This window comes from Pristis pectinata, chromosome 28 (assembly GCF_009764475.1).
Source record: "Pristis pectinata isolate sPriPec2 chromosome 28, sPriPec2.1.pri, whole genome shotgun sequence".
Classification (NCBI taxonomy): Eukaryota; Metazoa; Chordata; class Chondrichthyes; order Rhinopristiformes; family Pristidae; genus Pristis; species Pristis pectinata.
In genome coordinates, this window is record NC_067432.1 from 9,830,708 (window position 1) to 9,844,924 (window position 14,217).

Genomic DNA, 14,217 nt, shown 5'->3' on the forward strand with positions numbered 1-14,217 from the left:
TGCCAAAAAATATAGCAACGAGGTAAAACCAAAGATGCTGTAATGAGAGGACAGTATAGTTGGTTTTGTGGAAGGATGAGATCAAATGGGTTGAGGACCATTTGTTGCTCCCAATACCCTACGCTCCAATTTTGTTTAATAATCTCTTGTTGCCTGACGGTACATTGAAACTACTTCACCTTGGAGGTGAAGATCTGCTTTCCTTCCACTTTAACGTATCACGTATAACTTTAACGTAATGTAACGAGACGTAACGAGATATGCACAGTTCAAGAGTACCTATGGTCAGTGAAGAGCACAAATCTCGCCGTTATTTTCAATGATTTGTACAGACTCGTAGTGTTTACAGCTTGTCCAAGTTAACTTCCTGAATGATTTGTGCAAGCACAGGAAAACATCTGGGAAATCTTTCCATTCCAAAAAAAAAGGCAGGCAGGAAATCCATCAGCATGATTCCCTTCCTGCCACTTGGGTGAAATTCAAAGGTTTGGCAGTGCTTGTGGTCATAATAGCTTGTTCCCACATCCTGAATGGAGGTAGAGAGAAATGAGGAATGCAATCCTCAAACAGCTGAAATTATATCTTTTGCAGGTAGTTCGCCTTTTAAAAATGTTAATTGCTTAGTACCAAGCATCTGCAACATAAACTGAGCATTTTAATCTATGAGATTTAGCTTGAACATTTGCTTAAATTCCATCATAGAACACAAGCGGTTAATAAGAACCTCCAGACTCAGAAGTCGTGTTGCAATTGAACCAAAGCATCACTTTGAAAGTTGCTCAGTCAGGTTTGACTAGCTTCCTAAAGGAAAGAGCCATGTCAGTCATTCAAACATGAACACACTATCGGATTGGCAGTTTTTTGTATCCAGTGGACAATGAGCTGAGTTCTGATAGATGATTTGGAATTAAGATTCAACATGTAAAATAAATGCGACCTAGTTAAAGCACATCATAGGAACATAATAGGAGCAGGAGCTGGCCACTGGGCCACATTATTGGAAACAATTGAGGCTAGGAAAATCAAATAATTTGCAATAAAAAATGCACAATAACTGATTGCTTCAGCTAGGGGGAGATTTTCATTTGAGACATGGAATGAAGTCAAGAGGTGAAATACCCCCCCCAAAAAAGCTTCAGTCTATCATATTACTTCACTACAGGATGGTCACAGTTAATGAAATCAGTTTAAGGACTGAGGGAAACAAGGCTTCTGTCAGAAACACAGAGACCAAGCATATTTATTGGTCAATGGAATAATTCGCCCAAAACCCAATGACTGATATATTTCCATTTAAGCGCATTCAACAATCTGAGGACAAATTACATTTGAAATTGATTTCATATTCAGCAACCTTTCTCAAGCTCATTTGGAAATCACCAACCTAAAATCATCTCTGAAAAAAATTGGAATAGAATTATTTCTTTATATATTTAAAAGTGGTTAATACAGCTTTATTAATGCTGTTGAAAATTTACCACATGTTTACCATAGACAGCATAGTGCCTAAGCTCCTTGTGGTTAATATGATTTTAATCAACTGAAAATATGTTTTAAAAATGACATGCAGTGGAAACTATATCATTACGTGGATGTGCAGTGATCAGTTTCCATGGAAGTAAAATGTATGGAAACTTTTTGAATGTGGATGTTGGGTGGAAACAGTCATCAAGCACCATTGAGAAATGAAAGGTAATTTCATTGTACAAGTCTTATGATTTTTCAGGTCCTCAGTGGACCTGACACACTAATGCATGGAGGATGTGTGCTGTTCCATGTAACGCAAAGCTCAATACCATTTCTGTAATTTTCCTTCACACATGTGGGCACAGGCAGTCCACAGATCACTCATGTGTGACTTAAAGGGAGCTTGCCTTTGCAAGTTCCAGCCCAACACTGTCATTCCCAACACAGGTAGGTTCCCTTTGAGGTGGGTTTCTTACCTGTATCTCTATCAGGCTGGCTAGCTACCCATCCCCACTAAGAAATAATTACCATGTCATCCTAAGTTGTAACCCTTGAACAACACTACCTCAGTCACGATCTCCTTGCCAGACCTCAAGCACCATTTCCTTTGTTGAGGGGTGTGAAAGAAATTATTTCAATAGGCAAGGTCTGTTACAATGCCTTGTTCCAATGTTGTAGAGTCACACAGCAATGCAGCACAGAAACAGACACTTCGGCCCACCAAGGCAGTGTCAACCATCATGTGCCAAATGCCAGTGCCTAGGTATTACCTTGATGAATGGCAATGTCCAGACATTTGATACTTAAAGAAAGATACCAATATTGAAGACACAAGAGACTGCAAATGCTGGAATCTGAAGCAATTCCACCACTGGTAGCCTCTGTGCTCCTGCCTATCACCGTCCTGTCTCCACCTTCACCCTCTCCTCCCCCAACTTGGCTCCATGAGCCCTTTATTTTTGTCCTCCTCCTCCTTTCATCCACCTGCCTCTATCTCCCAACTCCACCCGTCCCCCTCTCCTACCTGACTCGATCTGTCCGTCATCCTTCACCCCTCTTCTGTCCACCAATCACCCACTGGCCCCGGTCTCACCACTCCCCCTCTCCTCTCTCCTTCCCTCTCCACTCTTAGTCCTGATGCAGGGTTTCAACCTGAAACATCAACAATTCCTCTCAACCCGCTGAGCTCCTCCAACAGTTTGTCTGTTGCTACCATTTGCGAAACTTCCTTAAAGTATCACAAACAGCTGCAGTTCATTGAAAGTCTCCCTGTTGATGAATCCAGTCCGGGGATGGGGTCAGTTTTGTGGCAGTGTCCAGCTTCAAAAGCAAGAGATTGTGGAAGTTTAATATATGCCTGGACAAAACTGCCCTTGAAACTTCTCATTCTTTCAACCTGATTTGGATGATTTCCAATAAATTTCACCTTCAGCACAATCTGATACAAACCATACCCAAATTGAAGCAATAAAACTCACCAGACAAATCGTAAATGATTCACCCGTGCGCAATATAAAGATCAACCACTAACTTTTTATTTCTCTTTTGCAGCTGCCAAATATATCCGCAGACCCCAGAAGAGGGTTGATACAAATAGGCCACATCCTCAAAAAGAACCAAGTGCTTCATACAAGTCTGGCCCTTAAGTGGAAAAAAAGATATAATTCTATTTCAGAACATTTATATTAAGAAAAAAATAATTTTGTCAGATAAGAGATTTGTTTTCCCAGCCAATATATAAAACACCAAAGCATCCCTAGATCCAATGCCTTTTTTTTCTCGATTTCAAGTCAAGCATTATCATTTGGGTTGAATTCTTCAATCTGTCATTGTGCCTTTGGGATGAGATGCTGAAGATTTTATTTTCAACCTGCTACACATCATAAGAAGTATCGGATCAACTTAACAGCTGGACAATGCCAGCTGAGATACATCAATATAGTTTAAAGTGATGTTGGAATGTAAAATGCAAACAGAATCATTCAAAAATGCAACACATTCACAGATTTAGTTGTTTTCAAAATGAGAAAAAAATATAGTTTCTTTGCTGTGAACATAAAAGCAACAGAATGATTGTCCTGATGCTATTCAACCAGGACCATGCAGTGCATGGTGTTATAGTTTCTTATTTGTTGAGGTGCATAGTAGAAATTGGAGTGCTAACCCATTATCAATTGCAGGAGCCACTTCCAGAGTGTAAGTTCTGTTGCACAAAAATCTTGCATTTCATAACTTTCGAACTGGAAAGCGAGCAAAAAGAAAAGATGGATTTGGTTTATGTTTAGAGAACTGAGGGGAAAAATATGACAAAATATGTCCTTCAACGTGTAAAATAAAATATACACCGTGATATTTTATCCTGAGTAAAGAAAACAATAACAGCTTTAAAAATATTTCAGTGGAGTGTATGTGTGAGTGTGTGCGCTTATTTTAATGAAACTGTGAATGTTTGAGAGATAAGGTGTATGCATGCAGCTGAAAAAAGTACAGAAAAAGAAGCTTTGCTTTTATTAAATTTTAGGTAATTGTAAAGAGGGGACTGGAAACCGTAAATCGGTTTTGAAGCTTGTGGAAACCAATTGATAAATTGACATTCTTCCCACTTTGAACCTTAAACTCAGAGAATTTCTTTTGTTTTAAAGGGAAATATCCTCTATTAGCAGCCGCAAAGCTGTCTCCCTTTTATTTTAAAGAAAGAAAATAAATCCCTTAAGTTGCAGAAAATGTAAGTCTGCAGTTTACCAATTTCACTAACGCCCATCTAATTTTCTGAGAGAGATTTAAGGTTAAGCAATGCGCTTCTAATCCTTGCATCTGCCTGGAACCCTGGTCCAGGTCGCTGGGATGAACCTCAACTCTCTGCCCAGATTCCTTGAACAAAGTGAGATAGTGGAGGGCCATCCTGGATCTCAATGAACCCAAAGTGCTCCTGAGAAATTCAGGTGTCAGAAACAGAAATATCACACTGATATAGATAGGGGCATCAAGCTAAAATAATGTTGGGACACAGGTTATGCTAGACACCACCAATGTGTCCACAACATCTGAGATAAGGATCCACATTATAGAACTAATGTCCCCTGCCCAACAGAATACATAAAGCACAAAGTTGGTGGTGTGTATGTGTGGTACAGAGTGGCACTCATTCACCCTGAACACAATTTCTTCACAATTCTAAATTTCAGTTTACCATAATCTAAAAGATTACGTGGAAGCCTCCTTCATGTTACACCTGCACCTTCAATGTTCAATGGTTTGATTCCACACCAATTGCAAACGCAAGGTCAGAAAATGCAGCCTCCACCAAGAGATTGAGTTTCACCCGACCTTATTGCAGAATGTTGCTGGATTCTGTCTCAGTGCCTATTTGCCTCCTTGTCTGTGTTGGTGTGGAATCCAAACCCTTTGTGCTGACACTGCATGTACAGCCCATTCCATCAATGGTGACAGAAGATAGTCAAAACCTCAGAATGACTCCTTATTCCAGGAGCCCCTGTTAATGCTGTGATTGGTTGCTGGATCAACTTGCCCACAGTGGAAAAAGTTCTCCCCTCTGGCACACTCGTCCAGATTAAAATTGGCTGGAAAGCGAAGTGAGGAGCAAGCAGGGTACCATAAGATAGTCAGTGCCAGTTCCTCGATCAACAGCCTTGGGATAGGAATGCAAGAAGAAAGGAAGTTATAAAGTGATGGTCACTTATTGCCCTGTGGGTTTGTTTCCTAGATTACATTGCAAACTAAAACATCTTCATTCTGCAAATCATTGCATTCTTCAATTGCCGCTGTTTCACATTTTCGCTTCCTTTTTTTAAAAAAACAGATGACTCTTTGTGAAGTCTGCCATCAGTTCGAACACTGGAGAAACCCAATACAAACAGCTCAGAGATGTTATAGAGTCTGTTCTTGCTGAGTTCAGTGGCCAAAACTGCTAGAGCCTCACCAGCAATACCAGCTTGCAACATATCTGACTTGTTTCTTATGCTTTTAACAGGTACTATACACCTGGAGAGTACTTAACGTCACAAAGGAATTCCTATAGGTAGTTATTTTATCATGATGAGGACAACAGGTTAAAGGAGCATTCATCTTTCTGTAATAATTCATTTCTTAAATAGAAATCATTCAAGTTACCAAACACCAGCACCTGCACACCAATCTTAAACCCGATAGCCTGGGTTTTGTAGTTGCTTCTTTCTGAATAGTAAGACTGTAATATTGCATCATGGATTCCACCAATCCATTTAACACTTCCAGTTTTGTGGTAAAGAAGGGATGGTATTCAAACAATCTTGTGAAATTTTATTTTACACCAATTTCAAATTTGTAAAACTGCTTTTGAAATGATTTAGATCATTTCTCCAACAAACGCTGTGAGAGAAATGGGTATGTGCACATTGTTTTAAGTTGTTCTTATGTACACTCTAAGCAAGCCTGAATCGAGCGCTTCTAAATGTTTGTAGTTGGAGCATTGTATTTGCTGGTAAGAGGAATTGATTGTACACCCTGCATGATAGGATTGTACCAAACCCTGTATGTGTTTTGCCATTTTGTAACATTTGTTGTTTTATTTAAAACATCAGCCCACAAATGCAGATGTTCATTCAAGCAAGGCCCTGTATTAAGATGAGGAACCCATCTGCATGAATTGAATTGTGTACAATAAACTGTATCCCATGTTACACCAACTCTCAACTAACCTGGTGACTTCCCGGAAGTCTGATCTTGGCTGGAGAGAGACATATTGGGAGCATGTGTGCATGTTATGCATGTGTATTGTTGCCTTTTCAACAGAAGGGCTTCAGCAACTATTCATTTTGTCTGCTGAACCACAAACAGTGAAGATTTGTTTCTAATGTGCCTTGTGGCTGTGCACATATGTATTTAAATAAAGTCACTGTCACAGAACTGGAATTCTGAGAGCATAGCCATGCAAGTTTTGACTTCTTTATTAGACCATGTGTTAACCTTAACTGTATAGTGCTGACAAACCCCCTTCTCATTTCCTGTTTATGTTGAACCCAAACCATTGAACTGGGGTGACTGTAACATGACCTAACTCTGATGACAAGAACACGAATTTACAGCTGAATGTTTCACTGGTTATTTGTCATCAAGGTGCTTAGATTTCAAAACAAATCCTCACTTGTAGCAAAGATTTTTCTCCACTTGCTAAATTTTTAGCAGTAGTAGCAAACAGAGGGAGATCACGTTCTCTACCATTCAATAAAAGCACAGCTGATCTTTTACATGAAGTTCATTTCCCACACTATTCCATATCCAACTTTTTTCTATTGTCAAGATCACAGTCCAATGTGTAATTGCTGGATTCATTGAGCATTCTATTGAAGGATTTAAAAAAATACTAAGAATATGTTGCTTGTGGTTCACCCCAAACTATTGCTTTAAAGTCTGCCGGTTTTGCAAAATTCATTTCAACAGTTACGATCCAGTTTTTCCGGGGAACAGAGCCATGCTATTATATCAGGCAAATTGGGACCAGCTCAGATAGACATCTTGGTCGGCATGGACGAGTTGGGTCAAAGGCCCTCTTTCCGTGATGTATAACTCAATGACTTGTCAGCAATTCGATCCAGTGCAGCATAAGAGAGTTAGTACTAGTTGTTCTGCCATTGAGACTGAGGCCTGTTGGAGATTTTGGTGGGTACCATCACCCAGCAGCAGCCAGTCTGAAAGTAAAATCTTGGAAATAAGCAATAAAACAAAAAATGCTGGAAATTCTCAGCAGATCAGACAGCATCTGAGGAGAAAAGGTTAACATTACAGATCCAAGACCTTCCCACCAGAACTCCCAATCTGGACAAGAATGATGCTCCTTTAATATCCATCACTTTGATGAGCACACAAAAGACATGGGAATATTCATGCAAACACCTCTTAAGCATCTTTGCAAGACAAATTTGTCCACATGCAACACCTCCAATATTTCAAAGTCGCTTTGTCCGGCTGTTATCACTGATTTGAATTCTTACAGAAATAACTTATAAAGGAAACCACAGAAATCATAGCTTGGTTTATATGCTAAGGGGTGTCAGGAATGGCTTTGCTAACTGCACAGGTTAACCAGAACTTTTTGAAATTAGTTCATAATGTGTGCCAAAACAATCTACCAAATGTTTTGCTTTTAAGGTTGACTTAAGCAGAAGAACAAACAGTGACTTCAGTAATGATTCAGAAACTATTTATCCTTAATTAGTGAAATGTCTTACATTGTACAATAAGGTTAAGATCTTTATTAGTCACATGTACATCGAAACACACAGTGAAATGCATCTTTTGCATAGAGTGTTCTGGAGGCAGCCCGCAAGTGTTGCCACTCTTCTGGTGCGAACATAGCATAGTATAGTAAAGTTATACTCCTCCTGGGTCAATAACTATTGCACAGAAATTTATCTTCAGTCACTTGCTCAAAGTGTAAAAGACAGCTTGTGAAATTCCATCCATTGACTTTAATTTCAGTGGCAGAGTACAATTTGCAAAGTACATCATACTACCAATCAGGGATGAATTTCTTGGCATATTTCCATGGCTTATTGCTTCAGAGTTAGAAAGTTTGTAGGTTCAAGCCTCACTCCAGTGACTTGAGTGCTAAGACATAGTGCTGTACTGAGGATCTAGTGCACTGCTGGAGGTGAAATTTTCAGATGGGCTGTTAAACTGAGGCTCTTTCATGTGGGCACAAATGATCCTGCGGCACCATTTTAAGAAAGAGAAACATTACCGATGCAGATCATCTGGTCATGATAACATTTCTATCTCTGGGAGTTCAATGTGCAAATTGGCTGCTCCATTTCCTACATTTTGAAGACTATGTTTTAAAAGTACCTCTGATAGCTGCTTTAGAACATCCTAAAGAAACATAAAAGAGTGTATTACAAATGCTTGTCTTTTTACCCTCCTCTTGGCTATCTGCATAGTCTTTCTCATTTATTGATCAACTTCATGCTCAGGTGTTTTTCAAGTTCCTACTGCACCTCTCACTAATAATTATTATCAGCTTCAGACACCTTTTCAATCTAGGTTGTAGGTTTACATAATCAATAACTATAACCTTTTATCAGGAAGACTATCATGCTCAAGTTAAGTCCTTGTAATGACTCGTGCTATTAAGCCAACCCAATCTGAATTGGCAACCACTTTGTACAGCATGGAGCAGTGGCTGGACAGCATCCAGTTACCAACCTGACCTATTTTGTGCTTTTTATCCCGTTCATTGCTTTGTCCTGTTTAAGCTTTATTGACCAAGGGGCTTTAGAAAAAAATATATGGTTGGTGCTGGTGTCTTACCATTATGTAACTTATAGGTCCCAACAATAAAGTTCCACTGTACACACCCACACAGCCCACAGAGAAAAATGTTTGGTCAATCCTGATTTAAGCTTCATTCAGCAACAAATTACCATGGAAGCAGACTGATTAAAGAGGGTGGGGGCAAGAGGCCATTAGTTATTTTTCTGAAAAGACGCTTGGGAAGTAAAGTGAGAATGGGCTAGGTTGGAGTGATCTATAAAATATGGGTAAGGATTCATGGTCTGTTTGGTGATTACCTTTTCCAATCAAAAATTAGTCTTGCTTATGCTCTTTAATTGCAGCTTTTCCTCCACCAGTCTACAAGTGACTTATTCCAGTAAGAACATGGTTATCAGTAGTGTCTTAGGCATCATTCCTGACCACACAGATTTTACAGAAGGTCAGTCTATCTTCTTTGAAATGGGAAAATAGCAGAGGGACTTTGAATAAACTGTCACTTACAATAACCATATTGGGACACACAGAGGTGGATCTCTGGAATTCTCTGTCACGTAGGGTTGTGGATGTGAGATCATTGGGAATATTTTAAGAGGTAGTAGATAATTTTGGAAAGATCAGGGAACAGAGGACGATGGGAAACTGTACAGAAGAGGAGATGAGATCTGGGGCTAATCAGCCACAATTATATAAAATGGCAGGGCAAGTTTGAAGGGCAGAGTGGCCTACTTCTACTCCATTTTGTCACGTTCTTATTGGAAAACTCACGTTAATATATATACCAATGATCGGGTGATATAAAAGCACAATCACCTTTGACAGCTCAATGTCTCCAGCACTAAATTTGGTGCTTGCCATGTTGCTCGCTGGACACCCTGTGGGATACGTTGCTGATATGTTTCTAGACAACAGTAGTGGATTGTGATGAGGCACAGGGATAGCAGTGTTTAGGAACCAACCTTCCTCCTTTACCCTCAGGCTTGGAGGGCTAACCTCTACCACCAGACTGGACTTCATAGATATAGACACATAGCGCCTGCTCATCACAGCTGTGTTTTCAATTCCTGACTCGGTTATCCCAACAGCGTTGTAAACTCAGTTGTGGTCCTACATTGGTGTTGGGATTAGGAAACTAGATGTCAAGGATTAAGGAAAACTGGTTTCTCTCTTTCAATTATCTGGCATAAACAACACTATGGATGAGAACTGTTTGGTTCCTATCAATCAGTGGTTTTTGTCAGTGATGTATTTTTTCATTCTTCAGTGCCTGGGTAAATTTTAAATATGCCATGAATTGGTGTGTACTGTTACTCAATGTGGGTGGATGTTAGCACTCCAGTTTTTATTATAGACCTCATACCATTGTATCATATTAAAATAAAACCATTTTACTCTTTGTGGTTGCCAATAAGTCCAGTATTGCTTAAATCATCCAGTTGAAATCTTCCTGAGAATGCAGGTAAGCTGTCCTTGTTTCTGATATGATGGAGTTTCAGATCTGATGGAACAATGCTGGGATCATAGAGAATATTATTCTGTGTGCTTAACTTTCAGCAGTCTATCTCCCCATACTGCTTCCTCATACTCCCTCGCATTTGAGGAAGTATATGGCCTACTTCATGGCCTCTACAAATATTTCCATTGAATATGGTCCTGCACTGATAGTTCTATTTCAGTTATTCTTAAGTAGAAATGGGTCAGATTATAAAATCAACAAAATGAAACAATTGAGTTCGCATCCCCAAAATTCAAGTAAACAGCAGTGTCCCACCCTTCATATCAATTCTACAAGATGCCCAATGCAATGGGTCATTGTACGAAGGTTTTAAATGTGATCTCTTTATCTCTTTATGTAGGCAGTTACAATGACAATTAAGGATATTGTCAGGCTCTTTGACAATATCTGAATTTTATCCTTATGGATATAACCTGCAGTATCATTCAACCAAAATTAAAACTCTCAAGGAAATCAGTTCAATTAATCATTTTCCCTTCCAGGCAGAATTCCATAAGAGAAGGCCAACATAATCCAAAACAAATATTTACTCTACACCAGTTTGAAATGTCATTGGAATATTCAGCAGCCCATCCTCATTCTGAGCAGGTAAAATGCCTAAACAAGTTACTACAATGCAGGTGACGTCCCTTTATTAGGTTCCATTTTCCAAGCCACTCACACTTGGTCCATTTCGGACTTGAGGCATTGTAGAATAATGGTTAAATTACTGGATTTATAATGCAGGGCCCTGAACTGGAGTTCAAACCCCACCTTAATTGCTGGACATTTAAATTTGGTTAATTAACATAATCTGGAATACAAGGTTAATTGATGAAAAATGTATCACTGATTGCTAATGAGAACACTTCTAGTAGCATTGGAGCATTGTACTCTTGTCTGTGAAACTCATTCTATTGAATGCAATGTAATGAATGTTGGAGGCAGAATATAACACATAATGTGACTGTATAGCGTGTTTGGCAATGCAGATGAAAGGGCAAATTTCTAAACATCATTAATGACAACCTTGAAGTTAACAGATAGTCATAAAAAATAAGCTTCTAGCTAAAAGATCCTGTACTGCAGGGTGATGAAATCACGTTACATAGTGGTATAGAAACGAAGCAGAAACAAGAACCATATACAATGATTGCAATGAAACAGATCAGAATTCAGGAAAGCAAAACAGGTGATGCTGGAAACCTGAGACAAAAGTATAAAATACTTAGAAACTCTGGAAAATTTACGAGGGCATTCAAGTTCATTAAGAATGACCTTGGGGGATACGTCATATTATAATTTGCAGATCCAGATTAAGAAGCACGTGTAAAAAAGGAACAGCTGGTAATGTGCTGCAATGAAAAGTAAGAAGGAATGAGGATTAGAAAGTAAATTACGTGGGTACACTATTTAAACCGTCAACCAAACTCCTTGCACATCCTTTGTACAATCTGCCACCCAACTACTTGATTTGCTAAGGGAATTCTCCCAGATTCCCAGAGGTAAAAACAGTCAAAACTTCTGAAGGTCTGTCCACACCACCACAGAAAATATTTAGCCATTCAGCCTACATGCCTCAGCTCAGCTTGGAGTGTATTCAACCTTGGTCTATTTCCAGAGCCTCTGATCCAGCTTCCAAACACATAGTTGTTCATATCTGAAAGAGTTCCTTGACAGAATCATACAACAGTTACGTGATATAGGTTATTCAACGTGTCACGTCTGTCTCAGTCATGAAAGAGTCTAATCCCATCTTGGTCAGCATCTCTGCAGGTCGGAGCTCTTCCATTACACATACTGTATAAGCACTGTTTAAATGTGATGAGAATTTCTGCCTCTTTCTCTTCCAAACACCAAGTTCCACTTCCCCACTGCCGTCTGGGTGAAAACGTGTTTACTCATCCTTTCTCTAATTCTTTCAGCAATAAAACCACAGTTGTCTTTACTGGTAGTCTGCTCCATGTTTGTATGCAATGGCAAGTCATTCCTTTTGATCTCTTCCCTCTTTTGGAATGGGTTTAACATTTAACCTGAGCCTTCTAGTTTTTGTTCACAGTATATGTTGATTCCATTTCCAGCACCTGGATCTTTGCATGGGTAAAGGCTTTCCTTTGTCCTCTATTCTGTGGTGAAAGTTAATTCAGCTCTCAACACATTAAATGTATAATTGGAATTGTCAACACAATTCATTGGACAAATTGGAAAGCTTGTTACGTCTAGATGTGCTTTTAGAATAGTGTTTTCTGTGGAGCATATTTTAACACAAAGGACTAAACTGTAGTGTTAAATTCATCCTTCTCTCTCTATCACAAACATGTCTCATAGTCAGGTCCATGTAGCCAGATGTACTGCCACACAGAAGCAGGATCACTGTTTCAGGACAACACCAGGAATATTTACAGTATTTCTCCTCCAGCTTCTCCATTCTCCAGCCAAACACACGTGGCTCCTTTGGCAGCAGGTCTTCAGGAACCTTCTGCAACTTTGTCCAAATGACTATTCTTCAAGCACGAAAGACAGTATCATTAGACTGTTCAAACATTAGAGGCCAGTCCTGTTCTTGGAGAACAAAGTATTTTATTCCAAACATCTTTGGATAGTGATCAGGAATTGGAATCTCGGGCACTCTTCCCACATCCCCCCCCCCCCCCCACCAACCTCAAGCCCAAGGTGATTAAGGTTTTCAGACACACACCAACTACCATCTCCCATACACATGTCAATTACCATTCTGTGTGAGCTTATCTCAAAGATGAGAGCTGTACTGTGACGCTTATGCTCTACATAGTTTGGTATCTTTAGAACATAATATCTTTTTTCATTCAGCCACCTGATTGGCCTACTTTACATGCATTTAAATGGAGACTAGAATCAGTGGTTTAGAAGTTCTTTACTTGGCTATCCCCCATATTATTACTTCACATGGTATTTATGTGAATACTATCAGGAGGAGATTATTGTGTCATTGTGATAAAAAATGATTTTTACTGAATTAACACAATTACATTTTGATGCTTTATTAAAAAATATAGTCATTTTCTGAAATTGACACTGTATAAGCCAATCTACTTTCAGTAAAATGGGTTTCATTGTGTTAAATATGTAGATAAAATGCTCAAATTTAAAAGAAATATATAAAAATATTTTTTGATTTATCCTTTTGTTTGTAAAATTTAGTGATACAAAATTTGTGTGGTTAAAGTTGCCTCTGCATTGTGTTCAGTGCAGGCTGGCTGTAGACAATATATGTATGAATATAGCATGTGTCAGTAGTGTTGTAGTATCTCTTTTGTGTTTCTTGCGTTATCATGCTGTACATGTATTGCACACTGTAATTTCCTTGTGTGATGTACTCTTTAGAATTAATCTGTATTCACCTTCACACGCTGAATCCTGGACCTACTTGTAAATGCTGCAGTTGTCATTTTGTACTGTATGTTTTGCCAGAGACTTCTATCAATCCAGAGGTTACAGTGGCGGAAAAATGGTGTTACTCTGTATTTGTTTCAACCTACCTCTCAAAACTACTTATTATGCACCTTTCTCCAATAATCAACAGAAATTAAAGGGTATCAGGACAATAGATACTGTCAGAAGACTGGTTTCAAAAAAGCTTTCACTCCATCATTTCAGTACAGGCACATTACATTTTTCTCCATGGAGGTCTCCCATAAGTTAGCAATAACCAATTGCCAATCCATCCACAGTTTAACATAATGTCCCACTTGTGTAACCCAGTAGCATAACCACGGAACATAATACCAGTTCTTGCACCTCTCTTCTTCAGTATCCTCTTGGTTGAGCTCACTAGTTGGTCAAGCATTTCACTGCAATGAGCTCGGCCATCCAAGGGATGTGGGGAGTAGGTGTTGCTGCATAACAGATGGTGAATGCTTTAGTTCCTGGACTAAGAGGAATGGCAGAAACTAGCCACAAATCTGGAGGCTGTGGGATCGATTTTGACTTGAAGATAATATTGCAAATTG

The 14,217-nt window shown here is 39.1% G+C and overlaps 1 protein-coding gene across 1 annotated transcript in view; it reads left to right on the forward strand.

The window, feature by feature from the left end:
* The window catches only part of LOC127584100 (aggrecan core protein-like), a 91,462-nt gene extending 85,085 nt beyond the window's left edge, over window positions 1-6,377 (forward strand). Inside the window, exon 19 of the mRNA XM_052040664.1 lies at window positions 3,019-6,377. The gene's annotated coding sequence lies outside the window, so the exon portion shown is untranslated. The remainder of the gene's footprint in view (window positions 1-3,018) is intronic.
* Window positions 6,378-14,217: the final 7,840 nt, after the last annotated feature.